The sequence below is a fragment of the Dendrobates tinctorius genome, unplaced genomic scaffold (genome assembly GCF_039654945.1).
Source record: "Dendrobates tinctorius isolate UK_male_01 unplaced genomic scaffold, ASM3965494v1 ptg000251l, whole genome shotgun sequence".
Classification (NCBI taxonomy): domain Eukaryota; kingdom Metazoa; phylum Chordata; class Amphibia; order Anura; family Dendrobatidae; genus Dendrobates; species Dendrobates tinctorius.
Genome location: NW_027361918.1, coordinates 7729978 through 7743991, shown reverse-complemented (window position 1 = coordinate 7743991; position 14014 = coordinate 7729978). Strand labels below are relative to the sequence as shown.

The 14014-nt window shown below is 37.0% G+C and overlaps 17 non-coding genes across 17 annotated transcripts; all 17 read right to left on the bottom strand.

Moving 5' to 3' along the window:
- Positions 1 to 114: 114 nt before the first annotated feature.
- TRNAG-CCC (transfer RNA glycine (anticodon CCC)) lies at positions 115 to 186 on the bottom strand. Its single transcript has one exon. It is a non-coding gene; the product is annotated as a tRNA-Gly (tRNA).
- Positions 187 to 970: 784 nt separating this feature from the next.
- On the bottom strand, positions 971 to 1042 carry TRNAG-CCC (transfer RNA glycine (anticodon CCC)). Its single transcript has one exon. It is a non-coding gene; the product is annotated as a tRNA-Gly (tRNA).
- Positions 1043 to 1826: 784 nt separating this feature from the next.
- On the bottom strand, positions 1827 to 1898 carry TRNAG-CCC (transfer RNA glycine (anticodon CCC)). The gene has a single exon. It is a non-coding gene; the product is annotated as a tRNA-Gly (tRNA).
- A 784-nt stretch (positions 1899 to 2682) lies between these two features.
- On the bottom strand, positions 2683 to 2754 carry TRNAG-CCC (transfer RNA glycine (anticodon CCC)). The gene has a single exon. It is a non-coding gene; the product is annotated as a tRNA-Gly (tRNA).
- Positions 2755 to 3644: 890 nt separating this feature from the next.
- Positions 3645 to 3716, bottom strand: TRNAG-CCC (transfer RNA glycine (anticodon CCC)). Its single transcript has one exon. It is a non-coding gene; the product is annotated as a tRNA-Gly (tRNA).
- Positions 3717 to 4500: 784 nt separating this feature from the next.
- Positions 4501 to 4572, bottom strand: TRNAG-CCC (transfer RNA glycine (anticodon CCC)). Its single transcript has one exon. It is a non-coding gene; the product is annotated as a tRNA-Gly (tRNA).
- A 1484-nt stretch (positions 4573 to 6056) lies between these two features.
- Positions 6057 to 6128, bottom strand: TRNAG-UCC (transfer RNA glycine (anticodon UCC)). Its single transcript has one exon. It is a non-coding gene; the product is annotated as a tRNA-Gly (tRNA).
- Positions 6129 to 6926: 798 nt separating this feature from the next.
- Positions 6927 to 6998, bottom strand: TRNAG-UCC (transfer RNA glycine (anticodon UCC)). Its single transcript has one exon. It is a non-coding gene; the product is annotated as a tRNA-Gly (tRNA).
- A 102-nt stretch (positions 6999 to 7100) lies between these two features.
- TRNAG-CCC (transfer RNA glycine (anticodon CCC)) lies at positions 7101 to 7172 on the bottom strand. Its single transcript has one exon. It is a non-coding gene; the product is annotated as a tRNA-Gly (tRNA).
- A 611-nt stretch (positions 7173 to 7783) lies between these two features.
- Positions 7784 to 7855, bottom strand: TRNAG-UCC (transfer RNA glycine (anticodon UCC)). Its single transcript has one exon. It is a non-coding gene; the product is annotated as a tRNA-Gly (tRNA).
- Positions 7856 to 7956: 101 nt separating this feature from the next.
- On the bottom strand, positions 7957 to 8028 carry TRNAG-CCC (transfer RNA glycine (anticodon CCC)). Its single transcript has one exon. It is a non-coding gene; the product is annotated as a tRNA-Gly (tRNA).
- A 784-nt stretch (positions 8029 to 8812) lies between these two features.
- On the bottom strand, positions 8813 to 8884 carry TRNAG-CCC (transfer RNA glycine (anticodon CCC)). Its single transcript has one exon. It is a non-coding gene; the product is annotated as a tRNA-Gly (tRNA).
- A 784-nt stretch (positions 8885 to 9668) lies between these two features.
- On the bottom strand, positions 9669 to 9740 carry TRNAG-CCC (transfer RNA glycine (anticodon CCC)). The gene has a single exon. It is a non-coding gene; the product is annotated as a tRNA-Gly (tRNA).
- Positions 9741 to 10524: 784 nt separating this feature from the next.
- On the bottom strand, positions 10525 to 10596 carry TRNAG-CCC (transfer RNA glycine (anticodon CCC)). The gene has a single exon. It is a non-coding gene; the product is annotated as a tRNA-Gly (tRNA).
- Positions 10597 to 11383: 787 nt separating this feature from the next.
- Positions 11384 to 11455, bottom strand: TRNAG-CCC (transfer RNA glycine (anticodon CCC)). The gene has a single exon. It is a non-coding gene; the product is annotated as a tRNA-Gly (tRNA).
- A 785-nt stretch (positions 11456 to 12240) lies between these two features.
- Positions 12241 to 12312, bottom strand: TRNAG-CCC (transfer RNA glycine (anticodon CCC)). Its single transcript has one exon. It is a non-coding gene; the product is annotated as a tRNA-Gly (tRNA).
- A 1625-nt stretch (positions 12313 to 13937) lies between these two features.
- On the bottom strand, positions 13938 to 14009 carry TRNAG-CCC (transfer RNA glycine (anticodon CCC)). Its single transcript has one exon. It is a non-coding gene; the product is annotated as a tRNA-Gly (tRNA).
- Between the last annotated feature and the right edge of the window lie 5 nt (positions 14010 to 14014).

The following is a 14014-nucleotide window of genomic DNA, read 5'->3' as shown; positions in this document are numbered from 1 at the left end:
CCTTAATTTGCTCAACTTTGGTTTTGTGTTTTTACATTTTCTGCAATAACACTACAAAAATTGTCCGCAAAAAGTTTTTCGTGTTAGTAAAAAAAACAAAATACCCTTAATTGTTGCCTTGGCCGGGAATCGAACCCGGGTCAACTGCTTGGGAAGCAGCTATGCTCACCACTATACCACCAACGCATGAGTCCATTTGCTCAACTTTGGTTTTGTCGGTGAAAGTTACTAATGTGTTAACTAAAAAAAAGAAAGGACCGAAAATGTTGGGAAAGAGACAATTGCTAAAAAAATTTAGAAAAAGGCAAGGCGTTGTCCAAAACTCAAAAATGAACTTTTTGAATCAAAAAAGGTAGCTAAAGTGTGACAAGGAAGAAAAATCACAGCATAAGTCTTACCGAAAAAAGTTATAAAGATTAAAAACACCACTAAACGCAAAATACAATGAGTTGTTCTAGAATTAAACTATCGCTTATTGTTTGAAAAGCAACTATGCTCACCAAGATGACATCAATGCTTACATCAGCATTGATTCCCAGGCAGTTGACCCTGGTTTGATCCCTGGCCAACTCAGTATTTGAGGGCTTAAACTAGAATTGCTTTGGTATTGCAGATTAACCCTACTAAGTTTTCAGCAACAAAAAGAGTAGAAAACCATCTTTGTTATATGGTTTAGATGAGAAAGGTGAACAAGCTAAGAAATATTCTCTTTACTTTTTTCTCATTTTGGTGGTTGCTAAACTGTAAGAAGAAAGTTTAATGAGAATAACGAAACACCAAATGAGAAAAACAAGCAATGCGTTGGCCGGGAATCGAAGCCGGGTCAACTGCTTGGAAGGCAGCTATGCTCACCACTATACCACCAACGCTTACGGCAACTTGTGTTTTTACATTTTCTGCAATAACACTACAAAAATTGTCCGCAAAAAGTTTTTCGTGTTAGTAAAAAAAACAAAATACCCTTAATTGTTGCCTTGGCCGGGAATCGAACCCGGGTCAACTGCTTGGGAAGCAGCTATGCTCACCACTATACCACCAACGCATGAGTCCATTTGCTCAACTTTGGTTTTGTCGGTGAAAGTTACTAATGTGTTAACTAAAAAAAAGAAAGGACCGAAAATGTTGGGAAAGAGACAATTGCTAAAAAAATTTAGAAAAAGGCAAGGCGTTGTCCAAAACTCAAAAATGAACTTTTTGAATCAAAAAAGGTAGCTAAAGTGTGACAAGGAAGAAAAATCACAGCATAAGTCTTACCGAAAAAAGTTATAAAGATTAAAAACACCACTAAACGCAAAATACAATGAGTTGTTCTAGAATTAAACTATCGCTTATTGTTTGAAAAGCAACTATGCTCACCAAGATGACATCAATGCTTACATCAGCATTGATTCCCAGGCAGTTGACCCTGGTTCGATCCCTGGCCAACTCAGTATTTGAGGGCTTAAACTAGAATTGCTTTGGTATTGCAGATTAACCCTACTAAGTTTTCAGCAACAAAAAGAGTAGAAAACCATCTTTGTTATATGGTTTAGATGAGAAAGGTGAACAAGCTAAGAAATATTCTCTTTACTTTTTTCTCATTTTGGTGGTTGCTAAACTGTAAGAAGAAAGTTTAATGAGAATAACGAAACACCAAATGAGAAAAACAAGCAATGCGTTGGCCGGGAATCGAAGCCGGGTCAACTGCTTGGAAGGCAGCTATGCTCACCACTATACCACCAACGCTTACGGCAACTTGTGTTTTTACATTTTCTGCAATAACACTACAAAAATTGTCCGCAAAAAGTTTTTCGTGTTAGTAAAAAAAACAAAATACCCTTAATTGTTGCCTTGGCCGGGAATCGAACCCGGGTCAACTGCTTGGGAAGCAGCTATGCTCACCACTATACTACCAACGCATGAGTCCATTTGCTCAACTTTGGTTTTGTCGGTGAAAGTTACTAATGTGTTAACTAAAAAAAAGAAAGGACCGAAAATGTTGGGAAAGAGACAATTGCTAAAAAAATTTAGAAAAAGGCAAGGCGTTGTCCAAAACTCAAAAATGAACTTTTTGAATCAAAAAAGGTAGCTAAAGTGTGACAAGGAAGAAAAATCACAGCATAAGTCTTACCGAAAAAAGTTATAAAGATTAAAAACACCACTAAACGCAAAATACAATGAGTTGTTCTAGAATTAAACTATCGCTTATTGTTTGAAAAGCAACTATGCTCACCAAGATGACATCAATGCTTACATCAGCATTGATTCCCAGGCAGTTGACCCTGGTTCGATCCCTGGCCAACTCAGTATTTGAGGGCTTAAACTAGAATTGCTTTGGTATTGCAGATTAACCCTACTAAGTTTTCAGCAACAAAAAGAGTAGAAAACCATCTTTGTTATATGGTTTAGATGAGAAAGGTGAACAAGCTAAGAAATATTCTCTTTACTTTTTTCTCATTTTGGTGGTTGCTAAACTGTAAGAAGAAAGTTTAATGAGAATAACGAAACACCAAATGAGAAAAACAAGCAATGCGTTGGCCGGGAATCGAAGCCGGGTCAACTGCTTGGAAGGCAGCTATGCTCACCACTATACCACCAACGCTTACGGCAACTTGTGTTTTTACATTTTCTGCAATAACACTACAAAAATTGTCCGCAAAAAGTTTTTCGTGTTAGTAAAAAAAACAAAATACCCTTAATTGTTGCCTTGGCCGGGAATCGAACCCGGGTCAACTGCTTGGGAAGCAGCTATGCTCACCACTATACCACCAACGCATGAGTCCATTTGCTCAACTTTGGTTTTGTCGGTGAAAGTTACTAATGTGTTAACTAAAAAAAAGAAAGGACCGAAAATGTTGGGAAAGAGACAATTGCTAAAAAAATTTAGAAAAAGGCAAGGCGTTGTCCAAAACTCAAAAATGAACTTTTTGAATCAAAAAAGGTAGCTAAAGTGTGACAAGGAAGAAAAATCACAGCATAAGTCTTACCGAAAAAAGTTATAAAGATTAAAAACACCACTAAATGCAAAATACAATGAGTTGTTCTAGAATTAAACTATCGCTTATTGTTTGAAAAGCAACTATGCTCACCAAGATGACATCAATGCTTACATCAGCATTGATTCCCAGGCAGTTGACCCTGGTTCGATCCCTGGCCAACTCAGTATTTGAGGGCTTAAACTAGAATTGCTTTGGTATTGCAGATTAACCCTACTAAGTTTTCAGCAACAAAAAGAGTAGAAAACCATCTTTGTTATATGGTTTAGATGAGAAAGGTGAACAAGCTAAGAAATATTCTCTTTACTTTTTTCTCATTTTGGTGGTTGCTAAACTGTAAGAAGAAAGTTTAATGAGAATAACGAAACACCAAATGAGAAAAACAAGCAATGCGTTGGCCGGGAATCGAAGCCGGGTCAACTGCTTGGAAGGCAGCTATGCTCACCACTATACCACCAACGCTTACGGCAACTTGTTGTGTTTTTACATTTTCTGCAATAACACTACAAAAATTGTCCGCAAAAAGTTTTTCGTGTTAGTAAAAAAAAAAAATACCCTTAATTTGCTCAACTTTGGTTTTGTGTTTTTACATTTTCTGCAATAACACTACAAAAATTGTCCGCAAAAAGTTTTTCGTGTTAGTAAAAAAAACAAAATACCCTTAATTGTTGCCTTGGCCGGGAATCGAACCCGGGTCAACTGCTTGGGAAGCAGCTATGCTCACCACTATACCACCAACGCATGAGTCCATTTGCTCAACTTTGGTTTTGTCGGTGAAAGTTACTAATGTGTTAACTAAAAAAAAGAAAGGACCGAAAATGTTGGGAAAGAGACAATTGCTAAAAAAATTTAGAAAAAGGCAAGGCGTTGTCCAAAACTCAAAAATGAACTTTTTGAATCAAAAAAGGTAGCTAAAGTGTGACAAGGAAGAAAAATCACAGCATAAGTCTTACCGAAAAAAGTTATAAAGATTAAAAACACCACTAAACGCAAAATACAATGAGTTGTTCTAGAATTAAACTATCGCTTATTGTTTGAAAAGCAACTATGCTCACCAAGATGACATCAATGCTTACATCAGCATTGATTCCCAGGCAGTTGACCCTGGTTTGATCCCTGGCCAACTCAGTATTTGAGGGCTTAAACTAGAATTGCTTTGGTATTGCAGATTAACCCTACTAAGTTTTCAGCAACAAAAAGAGTAGAAAACCATCTTTGTTATATGGTTTAGATGAGAAAGGTGAACAAGCTAAGAAATATTCTCTTTACTTTTTTCTCATTTTGGTGGTTGCTAAACTGTAAGAAGAAAGTTTAATGAGAATAACGAAACACCAAATGAGAAAAACAAGCAATGCGTTGGCCGGGAATCGAAGCCGGGTCAACTGCTTGGAAGGCAGCTATGCTCACCACTATACCACCAACGCTTACGGCAACTTGTGTTTTTACATTTTCTGCAATAACACTACAAAAATTGTCCGCAAAAAGTTTTTCGTGTTAGTAAAAAAAACAAAATACCCTTAATTGTTGCCTTGGCCGGGAATCGAACCCGGGTCAACTGCTTGGGAAGCAGCTATGCTCACCACTATACTACCAACGCATGAGTCCATTTGCTCAACTTTGGTTTTGTCGGTGAAAGTTACTAATGTGTTAACTAAAAAAAAGAAAGGACCGAAAATGTTGGGAAAGAGACAATTGCTAAAAAAATTTAGAAAAAGGCAAGGCGTTGTCCAAAACTCAAAAATGAACTTTTTGAATCAAAAAAGGTAGCTAAAGTGTGACAAGGAAGAAAAATCACAGCATAAGTCTTACCGAAAAAAGTTATAAAGATTAAAAACACCACTAAACGCAAAATACAATGAGTTGTTCTAGAATTAAACTATCGCTTATTGTTTGAAAAGCAACTATGCTCACCAAGATGACATCAATGCTTACATCAGCATTGATTCCCAGGCAGTTGACCCTGGTTCGATCCCTGGCCAACTCAGTATTTGAGGGCTTAAACTAGAATTGCTTTGGTATTGCAGATTAACCCTACTAAGTTTTCAGCAACAAAAAGAGTAGAAAACCATCTTTGTTATATGGTTTAGATGAGAAAGGTGAACAAGCTAAGAAATATTCTCTTTACTTTTTTCTCATTTTGGTGGTTGCTAAACTGTAAGAAGAAAGTTTAATGAGAATAACGAAACACCAAATGAGAAAAACAAGCAATGCGTTGGCCGGGAATCGAAGCCGGGTCAACTGCTTGGAAGGCAGCTATGCTCACCACTATACCACCAACGCTTACGGCAACTTGTGTTTTTACATTTTCTGCAATAACACTACAAAAATTGTCCGCAAAAAGTTTTTCGTGTTAGTAAAAAAAACAAAATACCCTTAATTGTTGCCTTGGCCGGGAATCGAACCCGGGTCAACTGCTTGGGAAGCAGCTATGCTCACCACTATACCATTTGCTCAACTTTGGTTTTGCTCAACTTTGCTCAACTTTGGTTTTGTCGGTGAAAGTTACTAATGTGTTAACTAAAAAAAAGAAAGGACCGAAAATGTTGGGAAAGAGACAATTGCTAAAAAAATTTAGAAAAAGGCAAGGCGTTGTCCAAAACTCAAAAATGAACTTTTTGAATCAAAAAAGGTAGCTAAAGTGTGACAAGGAAGAAAAATCACAGCATAAGTCTTACCGAAAAAAGTTATAAAGATTAAAAACACCACTAAACGCAAAATACAATGAGTTGTTCTAGAATTAAACTATCGCTTATTGTTTGAAAAGCAACTATGCTCACCAAGATGACATCAATGCTTACATCAGCATTGATTCCCAGGCAGTTGACCCTGGTTCGATCCCTGGCCAACTCAGTATTTGAGGGCTTAAACTAGAATTGCTTTGGTATTGCAGATTAACCCTACTAAGTTTTCAGCAACAAAAAGAGTAGAAAACCATCTTTGTTATATGGTTTAGATGAGAAAGGTGAACAAGCTAAGAAATATTCTCTTTACTTTTTTCTCATTTTGGTGGTTGCTAAACTGTAAGAAGAAAGTTTAATGAGAATAACGAAACACCAAATGAGAAAAACAAGCCGGGAATCGAGCGTTGGCCGGGAATCGAACCCGGGTCAACTGCTTGGAAGGCAGCTATGCTCACCACTATACCACCAACGCTTACGGCAACTTGTTGTGTTTTTACATTTTCTGCAATAACACTACAAAAATTGTCCGCAAAAAGTTTTTCATGTTAGTAAAAAAAAAATACCCTTAATTTGCTCAACTTTGGTTTTGTGTTTTTACATTTTCTGCAATAACACTACAAAAATTGTCCGCAAAAAGTTTTTCGTGTTAGTAAAAAAAAAAAAATACCCTTAATTTGCTCAACTTTGGTTTTGTCGGTGAAAGTTACTAATGTGTTAACTAAAAAAAAGAAAGGACCGAAAATGTTGGGAAAGAGACAATTGCTAAAAAAATTTAGAAAAAGGCGTTGTCCAAAACTCAAAAATGAACTTTTTGAATCAAAAAAGGTAGCTAAAGTGTGACAAAGAAGAAAAATCACAGCATAAGTCTTACCGAAAAAAGTTATAAAGATTAAAAACACCACTAAACGCAAAATACAATGAGTTGTTCTAGAATTAAACTATCGCTTATTGTTTGAAAAGCAACTATGCTCACCAAGATGACATCAATGCTTACATCAGCATTGATTCCCAGGCAGTTGACCCTGGTTCGATCCCTGGCCAACTCAGTATTTGAGGGCTTAAACTAGAATTGCTTTGGTATTGCAGATTAACCCTACTAAGTTTTCAGCAACAAAAAGAGTAGAAAACCATCTTTGTTATATGGTTTAGATGAGAAAGGTGAACAAGCTAAGAAATATTCTCTTTACTTTTTTCTCATTTTGGTGGTTGCTAAACTGTAAGAAGAAAGTTTAATGAGAATAACGAAACACCAAATGAGAAAAACAAGCAATGCGTTGGCCGGGAATCGAACCCGGGTCAACTGCTTGGAAGGCAGCTATGCTCACCACTATACCACCAACGCTTACAGCAACTTGTTGTGTTTTTACATTTTCTGCAATAACACTACAAAAATTGTCCGCAAAAAGTTTTTCGTGTTAGTAAAAAAAAAAATACCCTTAATTGTTGCCTTGGCCGGGAATCGAACCCGGGTCAACTGCTTGGGAAGCAGCTATGCTCACCACTATACTACCAACGCATGAGTCCATTTGCTCAACTTTGGTTTTGTCGGTGAAAGTTACTAATGTGTTAACTAAAAAAAAGAAAGGACCGAAAATGTTGGGAAAGAGACAATTGCTAAAAAAATTTAGAAAAAGGCAAGGCGTTGTCCAAAACTCAAAAATGAACTTTTTGAATCAAAAAAGGTAGCTAAAGTGTGACAAGGAAGAAAAATCACAGCATAAGTCTTACCGAAAAAAGTTATAAAGATTAAAAACACCACTAAACGCAAAATACAATGAGTTGTTCTAGAATTAAACTATCGCTTATTGTTTGAAAAGCAACTATGCTCACCAAGATGACATCAATGCTTACATCAGCATTGATTCCCAGGCAGTTGACCCTGGTTCGATCCCTGGCCAACTCAGTATTTGAGGGCTTAAACTAGAATTGCTTTGGTATTGCAGATTAACCCTACTAAGTTTTCAGCAACAAAAAGAGTAGAAAACCATCTTTGTTATATGGTTTAGATGAGAAAGGTGAACAAGCTAAGAAATATTCTCTTTACTTTTTTCTCATTTTGGTGGTTGCTAAACTGTAAGAAGAAAGTTTAATGAGAATAACGAAACACCAAATGAGAAAAACAAGCAATGCGTTGGCCGGGAATCGAACCCGGGTCAACTGCTTGGAAGGCAGCTATGCTCACCACTATACCACCAACGCTTACGGCAACTTGTGTTTTTACATTTTCTGCAATAACACTACAAAAATTGTCCGCAAAAAGTTTTTCGTGTTAGTAAAAAAAACAAAATACCCTTAATTGTTGCCTTGGCCGGGAATCGAACCCGGGTCAACTGCTTGGGAAGCAGCTATGCTCACCAATATACTACCAACGCATGAGTCCATTTGCTCAACTTTGGTTTTGTCGGTGAAAGTTACTAATGTGTTAACTAAAAAAAAGAAAGGACCGAAAATGTTGGGAAAGAGACAATTGCTAAAAAAATTTAGAAAAAGGCAAGGCGTTGTCCAAAACTCAAAAATGAACTTTTTGAATCAAAAAAGGTAGCTAAAGTGTGACAAGGAAGAAAAATCACAGCATAAGTCTTACCGAAAAAAGTTATAAAGATTAAAAACACCACTAAACGCAAAATACAATGAGTTGTTCTAGAATTAAACTATCGCTTATTGTTTGAAAAGCAACTATGCTCACCAAGATGACATCAATGCTTACATCAGCATTGATTCCCAGGCAGTTGACCCTGGTTCGATCCCTGGCCAACTCAGTATTTGAGGGCTTAAACTAGAATTGCTTTGGTATTGCAGATTAACCCTACTAAGTTTTCAGCAACAAAAAGAGTAGAAAACCATCTTTGTTATATGGTTTAGATGAGAAAGGTGAACAAGCTAAGAAATATTCTCTTTACTTTTTTCTCATTTTGGTGGTTGCTAAACTGTAAGAAGAAAGTTTAATGAGAATAACGAAACACCAAATGAGAAAAACAAGCAATGCGTTGGCCGGGAATCGAAGCCGGGTCAACTGCTTGGAAGGCAGCTATGCTCACCACTATACCACCAACGCTTACGGCAACTTGTGTTTTTACATTTTCTGCAATAACACTACAAAAATTGTCCGCAAAAAGTTTTTCGTGTTAGTAAAAAAAACAAAATACCCTTAATTGTTGCCTTGGCCGGGAATCGAACCCGGGTCAACTGCTTGGGAAGCAGCTATGCTCACCAATATACTACCAACGCATGAGTCCATTTGCTCAACTTTGGTTTTGTCGGTGAAAGTTACTAATGTGTTAACTAAAAAAAAGAAAGGACCGAAAATGTTGGGAAAGAGACAATTGCTAAAAAAATTTAGAAAAAGGCAAGGCGTTGTCCAAAACTCAAAAATGAACTTTTTGAATCAAAAAAGGTAGCTAAAGTGTGACAAGGAAGAAAAATCACAGCATAAGTCTTACCGAAAAAAGTTATAAAGATTAAAAACACCACTAAACGCAAAATACAATGAGTTGTTCTAGAATTAAACTATCGCTTATTGTTTGAAAAGCAACTATGCTCACCAAGATGACATCAATGCTTACATCAGCATTGATTCCCAGGCAGTTGACCCTGGTTCGATCCCTGGCCAACTCAGTATTTGAGGGCTTAAACTAGAATTGCTTTGGTATTGCAGATTAACCCTACTAAGTTTTCAGCAACAAAAAGAGTAGAAAACCATCTTTGTTATATGGTTTAGATGAGAAAGGTGAACAAGCTAAGAAATATTCTCTTTACTTTTTTCTCATTTTGGTGGTTGCTAAACTGTAAGAAGAAAGTTTAATGAGAATAACGAAACACCAAATGAGAAAAACAAGCAATGCGTTGGCCGGGAATCGAAGCCGGGTCAACTGCTTGGAAGGCAGCTATGCTCACCACTATACCACCAACGCTTACGGCAACTTGTGTTTTTACATTTTCTGCAATAACACTACAAAAATTGTCCGCAAAAAGTTTTTCGTGTTAGTAAAAAAAACAAAATACCCTTAATTGTTGCCTTGGCCGGGAATCGAACCCGGGTCAACTGCTTGGGAAGCAGCTATGCTCACCAATATACTACCAACGCATGAGTCCATTTGCTCAACTTTGGTTTTGTCGGTGAAAGTTACTAATGTGTTAACTAAAAAAAAGAAAGGACCGAAAATGTTGGGAAAGAGACAATTGCTAAAAAAATTTAGAAAAAGGCAAGGCGTTGTCCAAAACTCAAAAATGAACTTTTTGAATCAAAAAAGGTAGCTAAAGTGTGACAAGGAAGAAAAATCACAGCATAAGTCTTACCGAAAAAAGTTATAAAGATTAAAAACACCACTAAACGCAAAATACAATGAGTTGTTCTAGAATTAAACTATCGCTTATTGTTTGAAAAGCAACTATGCTCACCAAGATGACATCAATGCTTACATCAGCATTGATTCCCAGGCAGTTGACCCTGGTTCGATCCCTGGCCAACTCAGTATTTGAGGGCTTAAACTAGAATTGCTTTGGTATTGCAGATTAACCCTACTAAGTTTTCAGCAACAAAAAGAGTAGAAAACCATCTTTGTTATATGGTTTAGATGAGAAAGGTGAACAAGCTAAGAAATATTCTCTTTACTTTTTTCTCATTTTGGTGGTTGCTAAACTGTAAGAAGAAAGTTTAATGAGAATAACGAAACACCAAATGAGAAAAACAAGCAATGCGTTGGCCGGGAATCGAAGCCGGGTCAACTGCTTGGAAGGCAGCTATGCTCACCACTATACCACCAACGCTTACGGCAACTTGTGTTTTTACATTTTCTGCAATAACACTACAAAAATTGTCCGCAAAAAGTTTTTCGTGTTAGTAAAAAAAACAAAATACCCTTAATTGTTGCCTTGGCCGGGAATCGAACCCGGGTCAACTGCTTGGGAAGCAGCTATGCTCACCACTATACCACCAACGCATGAGTCCATTTGCTCAACTTTGGTTTTGTCGGTGAAAGTTACTAATGTGTTAACTAAAAAAAAGAAAGGACCGAAAATGTTGGGAAAGAGACAATTGCTAAAAAAATTTAGAAAAAGGCAAGGCGTTGTCCAAAACTCAAAAATGAACTTTTTGAATCAAAAAAGGTAGCTAAAGTGTGACAAGGAAGAAAAATCACAGCATAAGTCTTACCGAAAAAAGTTATAAAGATTAAAAACACCACTAAACGCAAAATACAATGAGTTGTTCTAGAATTAAACTATCGCTTATTGTTTGAAAAGCAACTATGCTCACCAAGATGACATCAATGCTTACATCAGCATTGATTCCCAGGCAGTTGACCCTGGTTCGATCCCTGGCCAACTCAGTATTTGAGGGCTTAAACTAGAATTGCTTTGGTATTGCAGATTAACCCTACTAAGTTTTCAGCAACAAAAAGAGTAGAAAACCATCTTTGTTATATGGTTTAGATGAGAAAGGTGAACAAGCTAAGAAATATTCTCTTTACTTTTTTCTCATTTTGGTGGTTGCTAAACTGTAAGAAGAAAGTTTAATGAGAATAACGAAACACCAAATGAGAAAAACAAGCAATGCGTTGGCCGGGAATCGAAGCCGGGTCAACTGCTTGGAAGGCAGCTATGCTCACCACTATACCACCAACGCTTACGGCAACTTGTTGTGTTTTTACATTTTCTGCAATAACACTACAAAAATTGTCCGCAAAAAGTTTTTCGTGTTAGTAAAAAAAACAAAATACCCTTAATTGTTGCCTTGGCCGGGAATCGAACCCGGGTCAACTGCTTGGGAAGCAGCTATGCTCACCACTATACCACCAACGCATGAGTCCATTTGCTCAGCTTTGGTTTTGTCGGTGAAAGTTACTAATGTGTTAACTAAAAAAAAGAAAGGACCGAAAATGTTGGGAAAGAGACAATTGCTAAAAAAATTTAGAAAAAGGCAAGGCGTTGTCCAAAACTCAAAAATGAACTTTTTGAATCAAAAAAGGTAGCTAAAGTGTGACAAGGAAGAAAAATCACAGCATAAGTCTTACCGAAAAAAGTTATAAAGATTAAAAACACCACTAAACGCAAAATACAATGAGTTGTTCTAGAATTAAACTATCGCTTATTGTTTGAAAAGCAACTATGCTCACCAAGATGACATCAATGCTTACATCAGCATTGATTCCCAGGCAGTTGACCCTGGTTCGATCCCTGGCCAACTCAGTATTTGAGGGCTTAAACTAGAATTGCTTTGGTATTGCAGATTAACCCTACTAAGTTTTCAGCAACAAAAAGAGTAGAAAACCATCTTTGTTATATGGTTTAGATGAGAAAGGTGAACAAGCTAAGAAATATTCTCTTTACTTTTTTCTCATTTTGGTGGTTGCTAAACTGTAAGAAGAAAGTTTAATGAGAATAACGAAACACCAAATGAGAAAAACAAGCAATGCGTTGGCCGGGAATCGAAGCCGGGTCAACTGCTTGGAAGGCAGCTATGCTCACCACTATACCACCAACGCTTACGGCAACTTGTTGTGTTTTTACATTTTCTGCAATAACACTACAAAAATTGTCCGCAAAAAGTTTTTCGTGTTAGTAAAAAAAAAAATACCCTTAATTGTTGCCTTGGCCAGGAATCGAGCCTGGGTCAACTGCTTGGGAAGCAGCTATGCTCACCACTATACCACCAACGCATGAGTCCATTTGCTCAACTTTGGTTTTGTCGGTGAAAGTTACTAATGTGTTAACTAAAAAAAAGAAAGGACCGAAAATGTTGGGAAAGAGACAATTGCTAAAAAAATTTAGAAAAAGGCAAGGCGTTGTCCAAAACTCAAAAATGAACTTTTTGAATCAAAAAAGGTAGCTAAAGTGTGACAAGGAAGAAAAATCACAGCATAAGTCTTACCGAAAAAAGTTATAAAGATTAAAAACACCACTAAACGCAAAATACAATGAGTTGTTCTAGAATTAAACTATCGCTTATTGTTTGAAAAGCAACTATGCTCACCAAGATGACATCAATGCTTACATCAGCATTGATTCCCAGGCAGTTGACCCTGGTTCGATCCCTGGCCAACTCAGTATTTGAGGGCTTAAACTAGAATTGCTTTGGTATTGCAGATTAACCCTACTAAGTTTTCAGCAACAAAAAGAGTAGAAAACCATCTTTGTTATATGGTTTAGATGAGAAAGGTGAACAAGCTAAGAAATATTCTCTTTACTTTTTTCTCATTTTGGTGGTTGCTAAACTGTAAGAAGAAAGTTTAATGAGAATAACGAAACACCAAATGAGAAAAACAAGCAATGCGTTGGCCGGGAATCGAAGCCGGGTCAACTGCTTGGAAGGCAGCTATGCTCACCACTATACCACCAACGCTTACGGCAACTTGTTGTGTTTTTACATTTTCTGCAATAACACTACAAAAATTGTCCGCAAAAAGTTTTTCGTGTTAGTAAAAAAAAAAATACCCTTAATTGTTGCCTTGGCCAGGAATCGAGCCTGGGAAGCAGCTATGCTCACCACTATACCACCAACGCATGAGTCCATTTGCTCAACTTTGGTTTTGTCGGTGAAAGTTACTAATGTGTTAACTAAAAAAAAGAAAGGACCGAAAATGTTGGGAAAGAGACAATTGCTAAAAAAATTTAGAAAAAGGCAAGGCGTTGTCCAAAACTCAAAAATGAACTTTTTGAATCAAAAAAGGTAGCTAAAGTGTGACAAGGAAGAAAAATCACAGCATAAGTCTTACCGAAAAAAGTTATAAAGATTAAAAACACCACTAAACGCAAAATACAATGAGTTGTTCTAGAATTAAACTATCGCTTATTGTTTGAAAAGCAACTATGCTCACCAAGATGACATCAATGCTTACATCAGCATTGATTCCCAGGCAGTTGACCCTGGTTCGATCCCTGGCCAACTCAGTATTTGAGGGCTTAAACTAGAATTGCTTTGGTATTGCAGATTAACCCTACTAAGTTTTCAGCAACAAAAAGAGTAGAAAACCATCTTTGTTATATGGTTTAGATGAGAAAGGTGAACAAGCTAAGAAATATTCTCTTTACGTTTTTCTCATTTTGGTGGTTGCTAAACTGTAAGAAGAAAGTTTAATGAGAATAACGAAACACCAAATGAGAAAAACAAGCAATGCGTTGGCCGGGAATCGAAGCCGGGTCAACTGCTTGGAAGGCAGCTATGCTCACCACTATACCACCAACGCTTACGGCAACTTGTGTTTTTACATTTTCTGCAATAACACTACAAAAATTGTCCGCAAAAAGTTTTTCGTGTTAGTAAAAAAAAAATACCCTTAATTGTTGCCTTGGCCAGGAATCGAGCCTGGGTCAACTGCTTGGGAAGCAGCTATGCTCACCACTATACCACCAACGCATGAG